The sequence below is a fragment of the Tupaia chinensis genome, unplaced genomic scaffold, assembly GCF_000334495.1.
Source record: "Tupaia chinensis unplaced genomic scaffold, TupChi_1.0 Scaffold144750_1, whole genome shotgun sequence".
Taxonomy (NCBI): domain Eukaryota; kingdom Metazoa; phylum Chordata; class Mammalia; order Scandentia; family Tupaiidae; genus Tupaia; species Tupaia belangeri.
Genome location: NW_006204610.1, coordinates 215,179 through 234,272, shown reverse-complemented (window position 1 = coordinate 234,272; position 19,094 = coordinate 215,179). Strand labels below are relative to the sequence as shown.

The 19,094-nt window shown below is 56.7% G+C and overlaps 1 non-coding gene across 2 annotated transcripts in view; it reads right to left on the bottom strand.

Moving 5' to 3' along the window:
• Nucleotides 1-12,145, bottom strand: part of LOC102484754 (uncharacterized) — a 29,811-nt gene extending 17,666 nt beyond the window's left edge. Inside the window, exons 1-2 of one of the 2 annotated variants that reach the window (XR_003547680.1) lie at nucleotides 11,704-12,145; nucleotides 11,462-11,585 (exon numbers count right to left, since the gene is read on the bottom strand). This is a non-coding gene — a transcript (uncharacterized LOC102484754). Of the gene's footprint in view, nucleotides 1-11,461 lie in introns of both variants that reach the window. The other variant, XR_003547679.1, reaches the window with a different exon arrangement.
• Between the last annotated feature and the right edge of the window lie 6,949 nt (nucleotides 12,146-19,094).

The window sequence follows — 19,094 nt, the reverse complement described above, 5'->3', positions numbered from 1 at the left end:
GGGCCTGTGTGGTGTTGGGGGGCCAGCTTCTGGTTAGCCGGCAGCCCGCGTCTGTGGGGCCGGGGCATGCCCTGGCTGTGGAGGATGTGGCTGTTCTGTTGGTGCCCGCCATCTTTCTGCAGGAAACCACTGGGGTTTGCTCGCTGCTGGGTTTGACCACTTGCCTGCAGTGTGGTTTCCGAGCCCGCGATCTCCGGGTGGATTTAATTACCTTAATTGAGTGGTGTTTTCGCTTCTCAGTAAAGGGGAAGCAGGAAGACAGTGGAGATGACAGAGGTTGGCTTTATCACACCCAGAAGGCCCTCACAGATTGGAATTGATTCGTCTTACTCTTCTCTCTGGCTTGGTTTTCGAAGCATTGACTCAGGCGTGCCTTAAGGAACGGGCCGTGCACTGACCCGGCAGCTTCCTGTGTGTGCAGCCCAGAGGCCCCGGTCCAGCCACGGCACACACGCCTCCAGCGCCCCAGCCCACTCCAACACTTTGCTCTGGACTCCGGATCTGCTGTTCAGTTTCGGGCCAATCTCTTGACCTCTCTGAGTGCTTGCCAGCAGCCCTCCTGTTTTGGAGGGAACAGCCTTGTCCACGTTCTACTTCCCACGAGATGGGTGTTTTAGCTCAGGGCTTTGTGACAGAATACCATGGAAGGGTGGCTTAGACCAGCAGCCCTCCTGTTTTGGAGGGAACAGCCGTGTCCACGTTCTACTCCCCACGAGATGGGCGTTTTAGCTCAGGGCTTTGTGGCAGAATACCATGGAAGGGTGGCTTAGGCCACAGGCATTTATTTGCTCTAGTTTGAGAGGCTGGGGAGTTCAAGACCAAGTGCTGGCAGAGCTGGAGTACAGTGAGAGCCTGTTCCCTGACTTGTGGCTGGACACCTTCTCGCTGTGTCCTCACACGGCAGGGATAGAGAGCGAGGGGAGGAGAGAGAGGGAGCGTTCTCGTCTCTCTCCTTATAAGTGCACTAATGCCGTTCGTAAGACCCTGCCCTCGTGGCCTAAGCACCTTCCGCCTTTACCTGCCTTCTGATACCATCCCACTGGGCACTCGGGTCTCAACATAGGAATTTGGGGGGGACAGACTTTCAGTCCCCAGAGGGGAACGATAAATTGACTTTCTCAGTTGACGTCTTTCGAAGTGGGAGAGGTACGTGTCCAGTGATTCAAGTGACAGTCAGCTGCTGCGTGGGCCTGAGCTCACTCGTCCCTCCAGAAAGCTCGGCGGGGCAGGCTCCCTCCCGTCTTACAGCTGAGGAAATAGAGGCTCCCTGGGCTCCGTTTGTCCCTACTGAGGCCCACGAGTGTCAGAGCCAGGCTGCGCTTCGTCCTTGGCCTCAGGGCCATCCTCTCTGGCCCTTGGACTCCTTTGTAGTTGCCCTCCCAAAGTGGAGCTTGCTCTGTCCTCGTCACCCCTTCTGACTTCTGGAAATCAGAAGTTACAAGCTTATTTAGACTGTTCTGGAAGAAAATGTGGGCTCTCATAGGCTGAACCTGAAGCTCTTTCTTGCTTCATCACTCAACCATTCCTTCCTGAGCACCTACTATGTGCCACCCCTATTCTGGGGGTGGAGACGCAGCCATGGCAGTGCGGACAGTTCCGACCTGTGCCTCCTCCCTGCTGAGTGCAGTGGCCCAGGGACAGCTGTGCCTTCTCCCTGCTGAGTGCAGTGGCCCAGGGACAGCGCTGCTCTGGAAGCGCGTTCGCCTCTGATTGGCGCAGACTGGCTTCTGGGCGGAGCCTCTCATGCACCTACAGCTCAGCTCGATTTGCATAAAGTCATTGCACATGGCTGTGGCCTCTGACTCGCAGTGGGCAGGTGTTAGCCTGCAGGCTGGCGGGGCTTGAATGGTCCCACCGAGGAGGTAGACAGGAAAAGCTGAGGGCTCTTAAAATTGAGCCTGAGGACAAAGCCAGCCTCGTCCACTGATGTGGTGGTGCCAGGAGCCCCCAGGGCAGTGCTGGCCCGGTTGCTGTCTGGATTCTCCTTAAACCTCCACAAATCCTCTGTGTAGGAGCCTCTGAAGCCCGTTGCAGGGAGGAGTCTGGAACTTCGCAGAGACTGACTGAACAAGTCAGCTCACTGGCTTGTCGAACTCACAAAAGTGGCTGTGTGCTGGGGGGTCACTGTGGCTGCAGACATTCTGCCGCCCTCGGGAGCGTCGAATGAGAGATGCTTTTCCTATAGAGCTTAGTGCAGTCTGAGGCTGACTTCTGGCCTGGGTAGCTGTCTGCTATGACTATGAAGCTTCTGGAAGCTTCGGAGCATTGCTTAGACCCGGGGCTATGTCTGTAGGGAGCCCAGCACTGGGCAGGCTTCACCCACAGCTCCCCTAAACATGAGGTGCTTGACAGCTGACATCACAGACCTAAGAGGGACCCTAGTCACAGGAAAACTGAGAAGTGACTGGAGAAGAGAGAAGTCGCAGCAAACAAGTGTCTCCCAGCAGCCTGTCCCCTCCGCCTCCCCTTCCTGCTCCCCAGGGGCCAGGGTCAGCCAGGCAGTGGGTAAGCACCAGCTCCCTGGGCGGAAAGCCATTCGGGGCACTGCGGCCAATCTGACACGGAGGCAGAGTTGGCAGAGGTGGGCACAGTGGCCCCTGCGTGGCGCAGGGCAGGACCTCTGCGTGCCAGCAGGCTCTGGTGTGCGTGATTTTGCTTTGGCGAGGACACGAGGTGGAGTCTCACTCCACAAAGGCTGACCGTGAGCTGTCCGCTGTCCCCACGTTTTGCTGACCTCCTCTGGAGGGGGCACTGTTGGGGGGTCACTCCTTGGAGCTCCTGGAGGCCAGGTGTGCTGGATGCGGCCAGGACAGAGTGCCTGGACCTTCCCCTCCACGGTGCCCCTTCAGGTCCCAACCTCACTGGGCAGATGCTTCCCAAACAAGGGCCCTCACTCCCTGTGACTCAGAGATTCTCTGATTAACCTTAAGTTTGCTAGAGGGTGTGTGTATGTGCCAGAGGGAGACAGAGAGACAGAGAGAGAGAGGAGGAAAGCAAGAAAGCCACTCCCTCCCGATGGGGCATAATGACGTCACAGTCCCTTCTCCTTCATTGCTTCCCCTTTCGGGTTTTGGGCATGCACGTGCACACCTGTCCAGGTTCTCAGTTGCCGGGTCTAGGACTCAAACCACATAGCCAGTCACGTGGGATCCAGCCACCTTCACCACCCTGCCACCTGCTGGCCCCTCATTCATCCTTATAGGAGTAACTCCATTGGTGTTGAGGGAGTGCTGTGTGCAAGGAGGAGCAGGAAAGATCTGGAAGGGTAGCAGGGTCCCCACAGCTTGGCTCTCCCCTCCCCGTGCCTTTCCAGAGCTGGGGTGAGTGCCGATCACTCTCCTTCGCCCAAGCACGGAACCGCCTGAGAAGCAAAGAGCTGGGAAAGGAGGGGCAGCTGTGTAAACGGTTTTGCTGCTTAGCCTGTGAGTCTTCTGACCTTCTCTTAGACCCCACCCAACCGCAGGGCCACACCACAGCCAGCCAGGGCAGCTGCTGCAGGGGCTCAAACAGCTCTTTCAGCAGTGCAGGGACCAACAACACAGTGCGTCCACCTGGGATGTGAGTGCGGATTCTAGCACTGCTTCATGACCACTGAGCAGAAGCTTGGCTAAATGACACCACGTCTGTGAGCCCCGGCCTTCTCTGTAAAATGGATGACCCACATGCCGCATCAAGGCGTTCCTTACTGGTGTCTCCTCCTCAGCAGTACTGCCATGGCCCAAGGCTCTGGGGGCATGATCACCCCTGGTCGAGGACCACTGCGGCAGAATCAGGGGGCGAGCCTCAGCTCGGCACCCGGCACGCCGCTCAGCTACCATCGTTATGTTCAGCTATTCCTGCATGCTTCCTCTGCCCTTCCTCCCATGTGTCCAGGAACGTCTTATCCTGGATTCTGGGCATGACGGGGCCGACATGAGGGAGAAATCAAGCAGGGGCCTCGGGGAGCGCTGGGTGCTGCTGCCTGCGCTGTGCTGTCAGGCCGCTGAGTGCTGGCTAAGCCGAGCAAGTGACGACGCGATGCCCTCCCCGAGTGGCTGCCAGACAGGTCCTCTGACTTGTTCCCCTCGACACACAGTAGGAAAAACATACATCATGGCAAAGAACATGCTCGCTCTCACACACGAAACGTATGTGCAAGGCGGGGAGGTCTTTGGAAAGTTCATGGGAAATGTATATTATGAAAAAATTATGCATGAATTTCATTTTTTTGCACCAGAATCAACCTGTACTTCAATTCCATTTTCCATGGACTTCTGGAGTACTTTCACGCACGGGCAGACTTCCCGAAGCACCGCTGACCCTTTTTATGAGGCTGCCCTGATGCTTCCGCTCCATTCCGTTCTATTCTCAGCTGTGTTCGGCTTTCATTTTAAAAACCTCTGCGCAACTTAGGAAATGACTTTATGACTCGATAACGACTTCGGACCTGCAGTGCTTTGTAAAAATACTGTCTGAGGCTAGAAACTCTAGGAGTCCCTGTTAGCGTCCCCCCCCCCCTTTTTCTGAGAGGTTTTTGCTATAGGGCACGTGCGCTCACCAGAAAGACAGAGAGAGACAGAGAGACAGAAAGCGAGAAATCACCCCCCAGGGGGGATGGTCACGCCGCAATCCCTTCTCCTCTATTCTCCTCTCGGGATCTTGGGCACACACGCACACGCGCCCGGCGTGAGTTTTAGCCACTGGGTCCGGGACTCGAACTGCGGTTGACGACACGGGAGCCCAGCAACACAGTCATTACACTAACTGCTGGTCCCCTGTTAGCCCCCTTTATGTCTGCTCTGTTTACAGTGACACCCGACTTTCACCGGGGTGGAAAATTAGAGGCCTGTGGCCCCAAGCCTGTGACTGGCCTCTGTCTGCACAGTGCCTGTGCCTAGGACAAGGCCATTCACTAGTTCATGAATGAATGAATGAACAAGGGGATTCCCCTAACTAAGCACCTGGTTTAGAATAGTACTTTAGGGCCACTTTAGTGGTTACGTAGCTGGACTCCCACATGGTTGACTGCGGTTCGAATCCTGGACCCATGGCTTGAAACCCACGCTGGGTGCATGTGCATGTATGCTCACAGTCCCAGGAGGAGGATGGAGGAGAAGGGTCTGTGGCATGGCCACCCCCACTCCCCCTGGGGATGATTTCTTACTTTCCCTCTCACTGTCTCTGTCTCTCTCTCTATGGCAAGCACATGTGTCCTAAGGCAAAAACCTCCTTACAAAAAAAATAGGCACTTTATAACCCCAAATTATTGTATTTATTACTATTTAATTAAAACTCACAGTAACCTTGTGACATGTAATTAGTCCTGTTCCTCCCAGAGAAAGAATGGAGTCCAGAGAGGTTTAATACCTGGTAGGATGGGGCCCGAAACTTGGGCTGCTGGAGAGGCGTTCCTTGCCACTTACATTTAAGGAGCTTCTTCTGCCAGCTTCTGAGGTGCCCGCTGCAGGTTGCGAACCTCTGCTCAGCACTGCGCTGGCTTTGGGAGCTACCTGCAGCCTCCGGACTCTGGTTCTCACCTGCAGCTGCCTGGGAGCTAGTCTTAAGACCTGTATCCTGGCTGTCCATCTGCTCCAGGTGCGAAGACCTTGGAGCCCTGGCCTGCCCCCTCTGACTCGGCACAAGGCTCTGTGGTGAAGAGCCTGGGTTGGATACACTTGGCCCAGCCGCTCTGCCTGTTTGTGCCCCAGGCTAGTCTCGGGAACTGGGAGCTGAGGGGAAGGCAGACCTCATGGACGGAAGCCCCTTAGGGTTAAGAAGTGTTTGTTGCAGGACGACCTTAACTGATGGACTGGACAATACGTGGGGAGCCTTGGGGGGCGCCCACTTCGGGGACTCCCAGAGGAAGGTGCTGAGGGTGTCCCTCCGCTGCCATTTTCTCTCTGGCCCCTAAGAAGAGAGGCCTCAGTGAGGGAGTCTCATGAAAGCATCCCTGAGCATCCCAGGCTTGGCAGAGAGAGGAGGCAGGTCTCTGGCGGACTCCCCAGAAACACTGGAGCTGCAGCGCCCCCCACATCATCGCTGGGCCCAACTTCCCCAGCTGTAAACTGGTGCGGCAGGGCCAGATGCCCCAGGTGGAGGAGCAGAGCTGGGAGGGCCTCTGAGCACCTGTGCGTGGCCGATCCCCGTACCTCTTCCCCCTGTCGTGCTCCTGGTCACTGCCACACACTCTGTGCCACGGTCTCACTCAGCGGTTACGGCAATTGGAAAATACCTAGGCCAGGGCCAAAGGAGCCTCAGGTGCAGAAACAAGGGTCAAAGAGGCTGAGCTCAGTCCAGGTCACGCAGCCTGCGGGCAGCAGAGCTGGGGTCCAGACATGGTCTCTGTGCTGGTCCCGAACACAGCAAAACCGAGAGAGAGCGGTGACAGGGCCATCTTCCCTCTTCCACCGTTCACGTGGACAGGGTGAGGAACACCTTCTGGGGATCCCTAGAACCCTGGCCCGGCCAGAGGTTGTTGTTGGGGGCCGGGAAGTAGACGGTGGCGGCAGGTTGGGGCGAGGCAGGGGTGGGTGGCTCAGACGGGGAAGGGCAGGGCAGACGGGCCTCGCTGGGTTAAAAGACACAGATACGAGGGGTGCCCATGGAATTCCTCGTGGAAGGAAAAACATCAGGATGTGGCCACCCGGGTGAGCCGTCTACACTTTATCCCCCTTAATTTGCCAGAGGGCCCTTGTGCTTGCCAGAGAGAGAGGGAGAGGGAGAGGGAGAGGGAGAAGGCGCCCCTAATGTCTCCACTTTTCTGTCCTGTCATGAGTTAAGGCACACACTCACATGTACCCAGCATGCTTTTCAAGTGGCAGGATCAGGATTCGACACTCACATGTACCCAGCATGCTTTTCAAGTGACCAGGATTCGCACCACAGTCCACCATGTGGGCTCTAGCTCCCTCAGCCCCGAGGCCATAGGACCAGCCCTAGCCTTGTAAATTTAAAGCTGCAGATGCACCTCCGCCAGGCAAGATGGTTGACATGAGGTGACATGAGCACAGCAGCTCCTTGGAGCTTCTCCTAGTGCTTGATGTGTCCCCTTTCCCTTCCCCAAGGGACCCCGTCCTCGCACTCCTCAGAACGCCCACCCTGGGGCTTGGTAGACAGCGGCGAGGTCTGGGCAGAGCCAGACAGTCCCATTCCTAGCAAGTTCCCAGGGAGCGGGCTGTGGAGACCGCAGTGACCGGCAGGGCGGGGGGCCGACGTGTCTGAACCTGGGCCCCTGGGTCTCATGGTTGGCGGTGGCTCTGGCGTGTGCCGTGCTTGTCCTTGTTCTGTGCCCAGCTCTGGGCAGGCCATGGATATGCGGGATACAGAGATGAATCAGAAATGCCACCATCCCCACAGGACTGTAGTCCCTACAGGGAGAACAGGCAGAGGACAGCGTAGGCTTGGGGACCCAGGAGAAAGAGAGAGAGAAAGGTCTCAGAGGGCAGGGCTGCTGGAAGGCAGCTCGAGGCCCCGAGAGAGTGTTGGCTCTCATCTGTGCGTCAGCCGCCAGCTGGGCCCAGCCTGGCACAGAGCAGAGGGAGGCGTGGGCAACTCAGCGCAGGCCGGTGCTCCCTCGGCCCAGGCCCTGCGACCCCGGTGAGCTCCCTCACCTCGCTGAGCCTCCTGGCGCTCATGTGCTTCATCAGCACCTCACCGCAGAGCAGAGGGGAGATCGCTAAGAGCCTGGAGCAGACTTACACAGAGGAGGGACTTGATGGGGAGGCCCAGCACTGGAGACGGCGTGTTCTGACTACGCGTCCCCCCACATTCACAAGTTGAAACCAAACCCCCAATGTGATGCCATTAGGAAGGGGAGGTAGCCAGGTCACGAGGAGGAAACCTCCATAAATGGGGCTTACGCCCTTATAAAAGAGGCCCCAGGGAGCTAACTAGCCTCCCACCACGTGAAGACAGAGCAGGAAGCACCACTGGGGAATGGGCCCTCACCAGGCTTTGGCTCTGCTGGGGTCTTAATCTAGGACGCCCAGCCTCCAGCATAGGGGAATGACTATGGGTTGTCCACAGCCTCCAGCTCAGTGTTTACTGAGCCCGAACAGACTAGGAGTGGGGCCTCAGGTTTGGGAACAGACGGTGCCGGGGAGAAGCTGTGCGTCCACGTGGCAGTGTGTTAGGTGAGCTCCTTCTTGTAAGGCACATAGTAGGTGCTCACTCCATGCTAGCTCTCATATATATATATATATATATTTTGAGAGATTTTTGCTACAGGACATGTGTGCTTGCTGGAGAGACAGAGAAAGACAGAGAGACAGAAAGTGAGAACTTGCCCCGCAGGGGAGACGGCCACGCTGTAGTCCCTTTTCCTCCCTTCTCCTCTTGGAGTTTTGGACATGCATGAGCATGTGCCCAGTGTGAGTTTCAAGCTGCTGGGTTTGGGACTAGAACTGCCATTGGCCACATGGGGGTCCAGTGCCTTAACCACTACACTACCTGCTGGTCCTGCAGCGCTTGTTTTTTAAACTGTCCAGACGGGGCAGCACCACCTGAGGGAAGGGCACAGACTGGAGCCAGGCCCTGGCTCAGGTCCTGCTGAGCTCACGGTGTGTCTGGCCCCTCTGCGCGTTACAAAACCATGGCCTCAGGACACCAAAGGGTGGTACCGAGGTCACCCGGCCTTGCACGAGGAACTGTAAGGTCTGACCCTGGCCTCCAGACACAGGGGGGAGTGGAGAGAGAGCGGGTCCGGCCCCACAACTTCTGCAGAAGCTTTTCAAGCAAATCAGAGTCTCCTTTGCCTCTTTAAGCTTCAGGTGAAGGCTTCGAGATGGCCTTTGGCTGAGACAAAATCTCCCTCTGCCCAGCCTGCCGACCCTCAGCAGCTCAAGCTCACCCAGGAAGGGGTTCTCAGGGAAAGATGGGGCCAGCTGAGGCAGGAAAGCGAGCCCAGAGCGGGGAGGCTGGGAGGAGCCGTGGGTCCCACCAAAGTGATGTACAGGCACCTCTGGGAGAGGGGAGCTTTCCTGGACCCCGGTGCTGCCTGTGGGCACAGCCTGCTGGCCACTGGGGAACGGAGGGCGCCGAGGAAGGCCTCCATCCCACACTGTGTGCCACGGTCTGGAAGGACATCCCTTTCCCCTTCCTTCTGAGGAGGGAGGTCTCTCCAGTCCTAAGAGCAGCCACTGTGGGAGGCTGTTTAGACCTTCTTCTGTCATATCCCTGAGGCCGAATGAGCGGGCCCGGGGGAGCACGCCTCGCTCCTCACTGCTTTCAGCCCTCACTGAGAACCCAGGTCGGCTGAGGACCTGCTCCACCTCCACCTGGACATCAGGAGGCCCTGTGTGACTCAGACCATGTTCGTCACACACATAGGCCCCCTCCCCAGGGAATGTCCCAAGTCAGCGATGACTTACATGGAGGTGACACATCCCTGTGCCAGCGTGTGTGCCACATGCTCTGTTTTGGGGTTTGGGTCCCCGTGCCCGTCGTGTCCTCCCTCTGGTCACATCACTCACCCTCCAGAACCAAGTAAGAAGGGTGTTTTTTTTTTTTTTTTTTTTCCCAGCTAACTATTGGATTATTAGAAGAGTCATAGAAAAACAGAAAAATATATTATGACTTTTCCGACGACCCAATAGAGGAAACATTGGATTGAGTTATGGGCTCTAGATTGGCTTGATTTTGGCAAAGTGGGGCCTAAACCATCAAACAGAAAAGTGACTTCAGCCTCTGCAGACCCTGCTGGGGACGTGGCTCAGCGCCCCTTCGAAGTGGCCTTTCCGTCATGCCCTTTGCTTCCCTGCCGTAAGCCCAACACGATGCATGGCTGCAGCTGGAGGTGAAGAGGGCCCAGCGCTGCTGCCTCGGGCAGGTCTCCCTGCTGCGGTTTCTGGCAGGGACTACAGGACGAGAGCTATTTCGAGACGTGGGGCTTCCCCTCCTCAGCAAGGGTCGCCAGGGCTGCCTCAGGGTCAGAGCAGGGAAGTAGAACTAAAGACATTCGCCCACGCCTCATTTTTTTGAAACACCTTCCTCTGGGATGCAAGGCCACCCCTCTGCCTCACACAGCTCTCCCCCTCGGGCCCCAGGGGACCCAGACCTTCCATTTTCAGGCCTCCCCCAGCCCGCCGTCCCCAGCACGTACCATCGCTCCCATCCCAAGCTTCTGGTCACCCAAGCAGGCACAATAGTTCCCCCCTCGAAGCCCCAGGGCAGACGTGTGTTGGACTTGGGTCACCCGGAGGTGGCTATTTATAAACCATCCCGATAAGCACAATCTGCCCCACTAGGGCCAGGCCGCACGGACCGACACGCTGTGTGTCTGGCGACTCCACGGCGAAGCTAACACCCCAGCACCACGACGGCAAACGGAGCGTGTTCTGTGCCAGCCAGACCTGAAGGAGGGCCCAGGGGCTGGGCAGGAGGCCCCGGAGCCAGCCAGCCCCAGACCTGATGGGTCCCGCTCACAGACGGTGTCAATGGCAGGAACTTTCCATGCTTTTTTGCTTCGTTTTGTTTTTATAAATGGATCCATTTCAGGGCGTGCTCTCGTGCAGCAGAGGCCAGCCAGCTTCCGCGAAGGGCCACGTAGTGAGCGCTTCCCAGTTTGCCGGCCATACCGTCTCTGCTGGTGCCGTGTAAAATACCACGGGCGGGACGGAAATGAACAAGCGGCTGTGTGCCAATAAAGCTTTATTTACAAAACCAGGTGCCTGGCCCTCAGTCGTCTATGAACTGTTACTGTAACGGGACTTAAATGCTGGAAAACTGTTAACGAGCACGTTCGCTGAGCCTACTTTCCAGGATTCCGACGCTTGTAGGGGTATTTTAAGATACGAAAATTTAACTTTTCTTACAGCTGTCTACCTTTCTACACACATTTACTGTTTTTCTTTTCTTTTTCGTTTTTTTTTTTTTTTTTTTTTTAATTAATGACCAATTCTTGCCCATAAGAAAAAGAGAGAGAGAGAGAGAGACAGAGGATTTTAGATTTGGCCACGCCTGCCCAGCGGGTCTGGTCGGGCCCCCTGGAGTGTGTGGGAGCAGGATGTCTGTGGAGGGCTTTGTGTGGGGACACACGTGTTTGCAGAGCCTGCACGCCAGAATGTCCCAATACCCAACTTTCCTCTTGTCACCGTGGGTACGACCCTGCCTGGCCAGCACCGGGGCAAAGAAGAGAACCCACCTCCTCCAACTCCCACTGCCATAACACCTGTTCAGCAACGCGGGGACCTGGGCACATCCATAGGCATGTGCTCCCTGAGGCACGGGGGAGCAGAGCACCCCGACTCTGACTTGGAGGAACAAAGCCGCTCATGTGTGAACCGTGGCCCTATACACGTCCCCAGGGCACCTCCAGTGCTGTGGGAGCCTCGGCACCCACGTGTCCTGAGCACACACAGCACCTCGCGCAGTCCCCAGGCTCAGGACTCCATGCCCAGCCCACCCTGGCCTAGCGAGCGTCCCTCCTGCTGTGAGCCCGGGCCCCCGCACCCACCACACAGCGCAGACCGTATTTGCATTGTACCTTCTGCACACGTGCCCCCGGCTTGCTCGGCAGGCCTCCGCAGGAACCAGCAAGCCCGGCTTTCCCAGCTGCCCGGCTCTGCCCACAGCCTCACTTCTTCCTTCTTTTTCTGTCTTTAGCTGGACTGCCCAGAGATAAGAGGAGAATGGATTCGAGACTCCCACCTCCGACGGCTCACAGACCTCCCACCCGAGCCAAACCGGTGCCCGGAGCCGGCAGACCTGGAAGTTTGTGAAGCTTACCCAAACAGAGACCCGGCCGGGGAAGTCGAATGGTGCTCTTGGTGTGGAAGAGGCAAGCAGTCCACACTGCAACACCCGCGTGGTGTCAAGTAACAGTCAGATTAAACAAACAGCCTCAGCAGCTATTTTTACATCCAGACCGCGCGGGTAAGAGATAACTTGGGGAGTGCGAAATTGCTCCCGAGTAGACCCTCACCCCGGTTCCAACTCCGTCCAGAGTGTTTTAAAACTATCCGGCCACCTAGATCCAAATACAAATCTCCCAAGGTGGGAAGGAGAGCGTCTGTTTAGGGAAACATTCAAAACCCGCGAGTGTGTGTTCCTGGAGCCGGTGCCGGAGGCCTGCTGATGTCCCGGGGCAGAAATAGCCCGTTTCATCATCGGCTCTGGACAACCGCAGCCTACATTCCTCGAGTAAGGAGCTGTACTTCTGGAGCAAAATAATGTGCCCAGCTGCAGGCCAGGGGCAGGCCGGCCTGGGGGTCAGGGTGAGAGTGGCAGAGGATATGCATAGCCCAGGAAGAGGCAAGGTAAGTGTCCACTTGGTGAGGTTGGCTGGGGCAGGCCCAGCTGTTTGCGAGGTCCAAGTGCCAGTGGACGAGCCCCGTTCCGCCAGGCGAGGGCTCCTCTCTCCATCTCGGGGTGCGGGGGCCGGCCCCTCTATGACCCTGAGACGTCTGTCTTCCTACAGGCCGCCTTCAGTCCTGACATGGGGTCACCTGTGTCCAAAACCACCTGCCGACCCCCAAACGGATGCTGTCTGCTGCTCTCTCACCCTGGCTGTGGCCGCTCCCAGGGCGCACCCCTTCCTCCCCAAGCTGGCCCGTGAGAACCCGCTAACTGTCAGATTCAAGGCAAGAACTTCCTTTCTTTTTCCCTTTCCTTTCCTCTTTCCTTTTCTTTCTTCTCTTCTCTTTCAGTGCCTCCTTTTCTTCCTTCCTCTGGCCCTTTCTTACACTCCCCTGCCCTGTGGACTGAGAAAGCAGAGGTGATCAGCCCCCTTGGGTTGCCTGCTCACGTGGCTCCAGGCCCTGGGAGTCTGCAGTGCTCTGTACCCTGGACCTATTTGTAGACTGCACGCCTGCCCCCTGGGCTCCTCAAGGGCAGCAGGTCCATGGCTCTGGGCTTGTCACCACTTCCAGCCTCGAACCTGCCAGTGGCCAGGGTCACAGGGGACCTGAATCCATGCACTTATGTTCATAACAAGTCGGAAGGAACAGGTCCTCATTGCCCCATGGACCAAAGTGTCAGGCCCCCGACAACCAGCAGACACATCCATACTGCTCCTTCTCCGGGAGCCCCGAGACTCGCCTTTTGCCCCAAGAACTTCAGCACCTGCTGCAGGGCTGCCTGTTCACTGCTCAGTGCTCAGAGGGCCCAGGGAGGCTCTAAGTGAACCCCTCAATTTTATCCACCCCATGTACCTCCTCCACTTGTCAAAACACTGGCCAACTTGGCAGATGAAAAAATCAACGTGAAATATGAGCTAACATTTGAAAATGCAAATTTAGAGCCCCAGCACCGTGATCTCCTGGCGATTTGACACCAGCCAAACTGCTCAGCCTCTCTGGGCTTCAGTTTACCCATCCCTAAAGTGGATCAGGTGCCTGCGCTCCCTGGGGTCGAGGGTCAAAGGAGCTCACTGAGCGCAAACTATTTTTTTCTTTTTTTGCTATAGGGTGCATATGCACTTGCTAGCGAGACAGAGAGAGAGAGAGAGAGAGAGACAGAGAGAGAGAGAGAGAGAGAGAGGGAGAGAGGGAAGGAGAGGGAGAGGGAGGGAGGGAGGGAGAGAGGGAGAGAGAGGGAGGGAGAGGGAGGGAGAGAGAGACAGAGCGATGAAAGCAAGAAATCACCCCTTGGGGGAATGGCCACCCTTCTCCTCCATTCTCCTCTTGGGACCTTGGGCACACACACACACACACGTGCCTGGCAGGAGTTTTAAGCCACTGGGTCCAGGACTGGAACCATGGGCAACTACATGGGACTCTAGCAATGTAACCATTACGCCATGTGCAGTTCCCAACACATATGTGTTTACATATTGTAGAACTTCCCTCAATGTTAGCCACTTGTTTTGTCATTTTTGTCAGAATTTTTGCTACATTCTTGACCATCTGTGCCAGTTTTCCTTTAAAGAACATTTGAATCAATTGACTTGTTTGGAACCGAGTTTTATGCTAACGCTTGTGCTGGAGAAATGGACTTGCTTCATTGGTGAGATTTCCCTCTGTGGGACATCGAGGACATTGTAGTCAGGGAGGTTTGTAGTCGGACCCCATCATTTGGCCCCAGTGTTAGGAAACGTGGCATTCCTAACCTCACTTCAGGACTGCTTTGGGGCGTGGGGCGCGTGAGCAGAGCCGCTCAGCGGGCCTGTGCTGGCCGGCTCGCTCTCTCTGCCTTCTCAGTCCTCTCTTCCCAGCTTACTTCGCGTTCTTTTGCTGCTGGTGGACATGACCTCTGATCTGGTTTAAGATTCTAGAAAAGGCGAAAACCACAAAGATGACGGGGGACATGGCGGGTGGGGGCAGCGGCAGGCAGCTTTGTCAGTGACGTCAGTAGCAGAGAACAAGGCTGCCCCGCAGAGCCTGTCCTGGGAGCAGCCGTCCTCAGAGTTTGGCGCAAGGGCCAGACAGCTAGCCGGTCGGGGACCACTGCAGAGCCGGCCTCTCCTGTAAGGTGCCTCCACCTGCCCCACACTGTTGGCCCCACCTCTGTGCCAGTGCCAGGGTCGGGGGCACTGCCTTGTACCACCCCTAGTAAAAAGGCAAAGCCAGAGAACTCAGCCTGAGCCCTGCACGGTCTGCACGGCCTGGAGCTGGTATCCTTCTGAGGGACCGACCCAGGCAAAGTGACCACTTCTTCCAGTCCAGGAGCTGTGAGCCGCATGGAAAGAATGTGAGTGAAGGCACAATTCTAAATGTAGAACCATGGACGCCGTGTGAGCCAGCGTGCTCCCTAACCGTCCAGAAAAACAAGGCCGCCTGTACATTCTGCAAGAGCACAAATAAATCTGTCCTCAGGTGGCGCGCTATGGCGCCCACCTCCAAGTGGCTTCAATGCCTGCCACGTGCAGCACGGATCTGAGCATCGCGGTGGTCGGTGTGTGTAGAAATGGCCTCGCGATGGCCCTGACACGGATGGTGACCGCCCACTTAATTCTGTAGCAAATGGAGTGTGCTTTGCATTCGTCTGAATCAGGAGTGTCCCACAGCAGATAGCAAGGGCAATGCAGCACGGATCCTCGCCGCCAGTTCCTGCGAATCCCGTGCAATGACTCACCCGATTCGTCCATTCTCGCGATCTGGTTGTGGGCGACTTCCTGTCCTGAGACATTTCTTCCCCAGTACTCGACTTTCTTTAGGAGTTATTTCTGCACATTTCTTGACGAGGTTGGTGCGCTTCCATGGCTTAACGATAACAATAAGGATGGTTAAGTAGACGGCTAGTAGAGGCATTAGAACACGTACTCCATGCCCGGCAGTGTTCCAGGCCCTCAGGTAAATGAGCCTGCACGCTGTTCGCACCTAGTCTAGGGGTCGTTCCATCCCCACAAATCGCTACCTGCCAGGTGGCCAGGGAGAGAGGAGATAAGGGCGGCCGATATTTCCTGAGCATCTGCTGGGAAGCACTTCCGGTGTTTGGCCTCTAGTCCTCTCTATCCCTGTGTGATGACCGTGCGTGCTTCTTCTTTACGGTTGAGGGGACTGAGCTTGCAGAGGACCCGAGATGCCACACAGCTACCCATGGCGCTGAGGATGTAGATGGGGTCTTCCACCTGCCTGCCTAGCCCATGCAGCTTTGTTCTTGCCCCCTCCCAGCTAACCACTCCGCCAGCCCAGTTCAGGCCCAGGATTCACCCAGCTGTTCTCGTCTCTCTGGCCGGAGAGCAGATCTGGCCAGGGCCCCTCCCTAGCTACTGGTTTGTTATGGGAACCACGGGGATCCAGTGCTCCACGTTGGCCCAGTACGAATGCGTCCCCAAGACTGATGGCAGGGAGGTGTGTCATGGAACAGGGCACTTCTGGGGCTCAGGCCCAGCTGGGCCACCACCCGCTGAGGGGTCCATGCCCTTCAGAACACTGGGTGGTACCTGTGTGGAGGGACACTGCATGCTAATGCCCATCAATGTCCAGTGAGGGCCTGGAGTCGGAAGGGGAGGACACGGACACAGAGGCCCTCCTACAGGCTGCTGCCTGATAGGCCTGGCACCAGGATGGCAGCTGTCACAACCAACTGAGGGGCCCCTCTGAACACCTTTTATTCAGGCTTTGTTTGCTAGTGACTTCCTCATGAAAGATGTTAACACAAGCAACAGAACCTGCACTGTGAAATGAGGAAAATCTAGTTTATTAAAATGCTACCAGGGCCGCCCTGTGGCCTGGTTGCTGGGGAAGCTGAAGCTTACATGGTTGACCATGCAACTTGAGTCCCAGCTCTGGGGGTTGAGGGGACATGCTGGGCACATGCCATGTGTGCCCCAAATCCTGAGAGGAAGGAGAAAGGGCAGAGAAGGGACTGCGGTGTGACTGTGCCCATCTTGGGGTGCTCTCTCCCTGTGCCTCTCTGCCTCCCGCTAGTGGGTGCATGTACCCTCTGACCAAACCAGCAAACAGACAGCACCTGCTGCCAAGCATGAGGACAGGCACGTCACCGCTGGGAAGTGCGTCCCTGAGCAGATCTGGAGTCCGCACAGCCCGCACACCCACACAGAGGGATATGGAAGTCTGGAGTTAGGGGGAGCTACTGTCTGGAGCCCAGGTCCACAGACCTTTTCTGTAAAAAGCCTAGATAGTAAACATCACCAGCTTCGCCGGCCTGAGGGCCTGTGTCCCAGCTGCTCAGCGATGCATGCATGAGCAGGTCGGGGCTGGTCTCCTGGCCGCGGACACTCACCCTCTGCCCACCATTTCCATCGGGCTGAGGGGCTGCTGGTAACTGCCTCTCATTTCTCCATTGGCAATTGTCCCAAGTTCAGACGCTGAGCAGGAACCTTGGCTACTGTACGCTGTCTGTACACCTGACACTCTCTCTATTCGCTCCACCTTCTCTGTAAAATACAGGGCCTTAAAAAAATCACACTTTCAGCCGGCCAGGGTGGCGCAGCGGTAATAGAACACTGTGATGTGGAGGCCACATGGGAAGGTCCTGAGTTCACATCCTGAGGCCTCCTTTTGCACGCTGGGTGAAGCTGGGGATGGACTGTGGCACGAAGACCCTGTTGAGGTCCTCTCTCTCTCTCTCATGAAGTGAACTTGAATAAGAGGAGTGACACTTTCTCCTGATGAAGGGCAAATGCTCAGTTACTGTTCTCACGCACCTTATAGAAGGGATACCAGGCCGTTGTCTTTCCCACGGTGCGCACGTTAATCCTCAGGACCGCCTTGGAGGAGGCGTGCTCCTCCCCATTTCCAGATGCAGATCAGGGTCTCACGGGAGAGCCCTCGCCCCAGACTACTTCACTGGCAGCAGACGTCATGTCCAGCCCTCGCTCACTGTGTCCTCAGTTACTCCCCTGGGCCAATTGCTGAGATGCTGGTGGAGCTAGGGCCTTTCTGGAAGAATTGCTTCTCCCGCCAGTGCAGATGGGTGGGGGAGGGGCCACATTTTTTTTAAGAGTGCTGCCCCCCGCCAGTGCAGATGGGTGGGGGAGGAGCCACGCAGAGCAGCCTGGCCGCGGGGAAAGAGGAGCTCGCGGCAGGCTGGAGTGCGAAGTCCCAGTGCGTTCTTGTTGCTCTGCACTCCGGACATCACCTGCTCTCTCCCCACAGCAGCAGCGGAGAGGGAAGCCACCACCTCACGTCCCACGGCACTTCTCATGCAGAGGCAGCAGGATTGCTTCAGCTACAGAGGTGGACCAAGGTAGGCCTCCTGGCTCTGGGAACCACCTAGCTCCCTGCTCCAGCTGTGCTCTGCCTCAGGGCCTTTGCACCTGCTAGCTCTTTGCTCGGAGCACCCTGCCTCTGCTTCCTTCTTGCCATTTAAACCTCAGCACTAGTGTCATCTCCTCAGAGACCTTTTTTGGCCATTCCATCTGGAGGAGCTCACCCTGGCCCATGTGACCTCTGCCATGGCCCTTCTCTATCCTCGCGGAAGGGGAGGACACGGACACAGAGGCCCTCCTACAGGCTGCTGCCTGATAGGCCTGGCACCAGGATGGCAGCTGTCACAACCAACTGAGGGGCCCCTCTGAACACCTTTTATTCAGGCTTTGTTTGCTAGTGACTTCCTCATGAAAGATGTTAACACAAGCAACAGAACCTGCACTGTGAAATGAGGAAAATCTAGTTTATTAAAATGCTACCAGGGCCGCCCTGTGGCCTGGTTGCTGGGGAAGCTGAAGCTTACATGGTTGACCATGCAACTTGAGTCCCAGCTCTGGGGGTTGAGGGGACATGCTGGGCACATGCCATGTGTGCCCCAAATCCTGAGAGGAAGGAGAAAGGGCAGAGAAGGGACTGCGGTGTGACTGTGCCCATCTTGGGGTGCTCTCTCCCTGTGCCTCTCTGCCTCCCGCTAGTGGGTGCATGTACCCTCTGACCAAACCAGCAAACAGACAGCACCTGCTGCCAAGCATGAGGACAGGCACGTCACCGCTGGGAAGTGCGTCCCTGAGCAGATCTGGAGTCCGCACAGCCCGCACACCCACACAGAGGGATATGGAAGTCTGGAGTTAGGGGGAGCTACTGTCTGGAGCCCAGGTCCACAGACCTTTTCTGTAAAAAGCCTAGATAGTAAACATCACCAGCTTCGCCGGCCTGAGGGCCTGTGTCCCAGCTGCTCAGCGATGCATGCATGAGCAGGTCGGGGCTGGTCTCCTGGCCGCGGACACTCACCCTCTGCCCACCATTTCCATCGGGCTGAGGGGCTGCTGGTAACTGCCTCTCATTTCTCCATTGGCAATTGTCCCAAGTTCAGACGCTGAGCAGGAACCTTGGCTACTGTACGCTGTCTGTACACCTGACACTCTCTCTATTCGCTCCACCTTCTCTGTAAAATACAGGGCCTTAAAAAAATCACACTTTCAGCCGGCCAGGGTGGCGCAGCGGTAATAGAACACTGTGATGTGGAGGCCACATGGGAAGGTCCTGAGTTCACATCCTGAGGCCTCCTTTTGCACGCTGGGTGAAGCTGGGGATGGACTGTGGCACGAAGACCCTGTTGAGGTCCTCTCTCTCTCTCTCATGAAGTGAACTTGAATAAGAGGAGTGACACTTTCTCCTGATGAAGGGCAAATGCTCAGTTACTGTTCTCACGCACCTTATAGAAGGGATACCAGGCCGTTGTCTTTCCCACGGTGCGCACGTTAATCCTCAGGACCGCCTTGGAGGAGGCGTGCTCCTCCCCATTTCCAGATGCAGATCAGGGTCTCACGGGAGAGCCCTCGC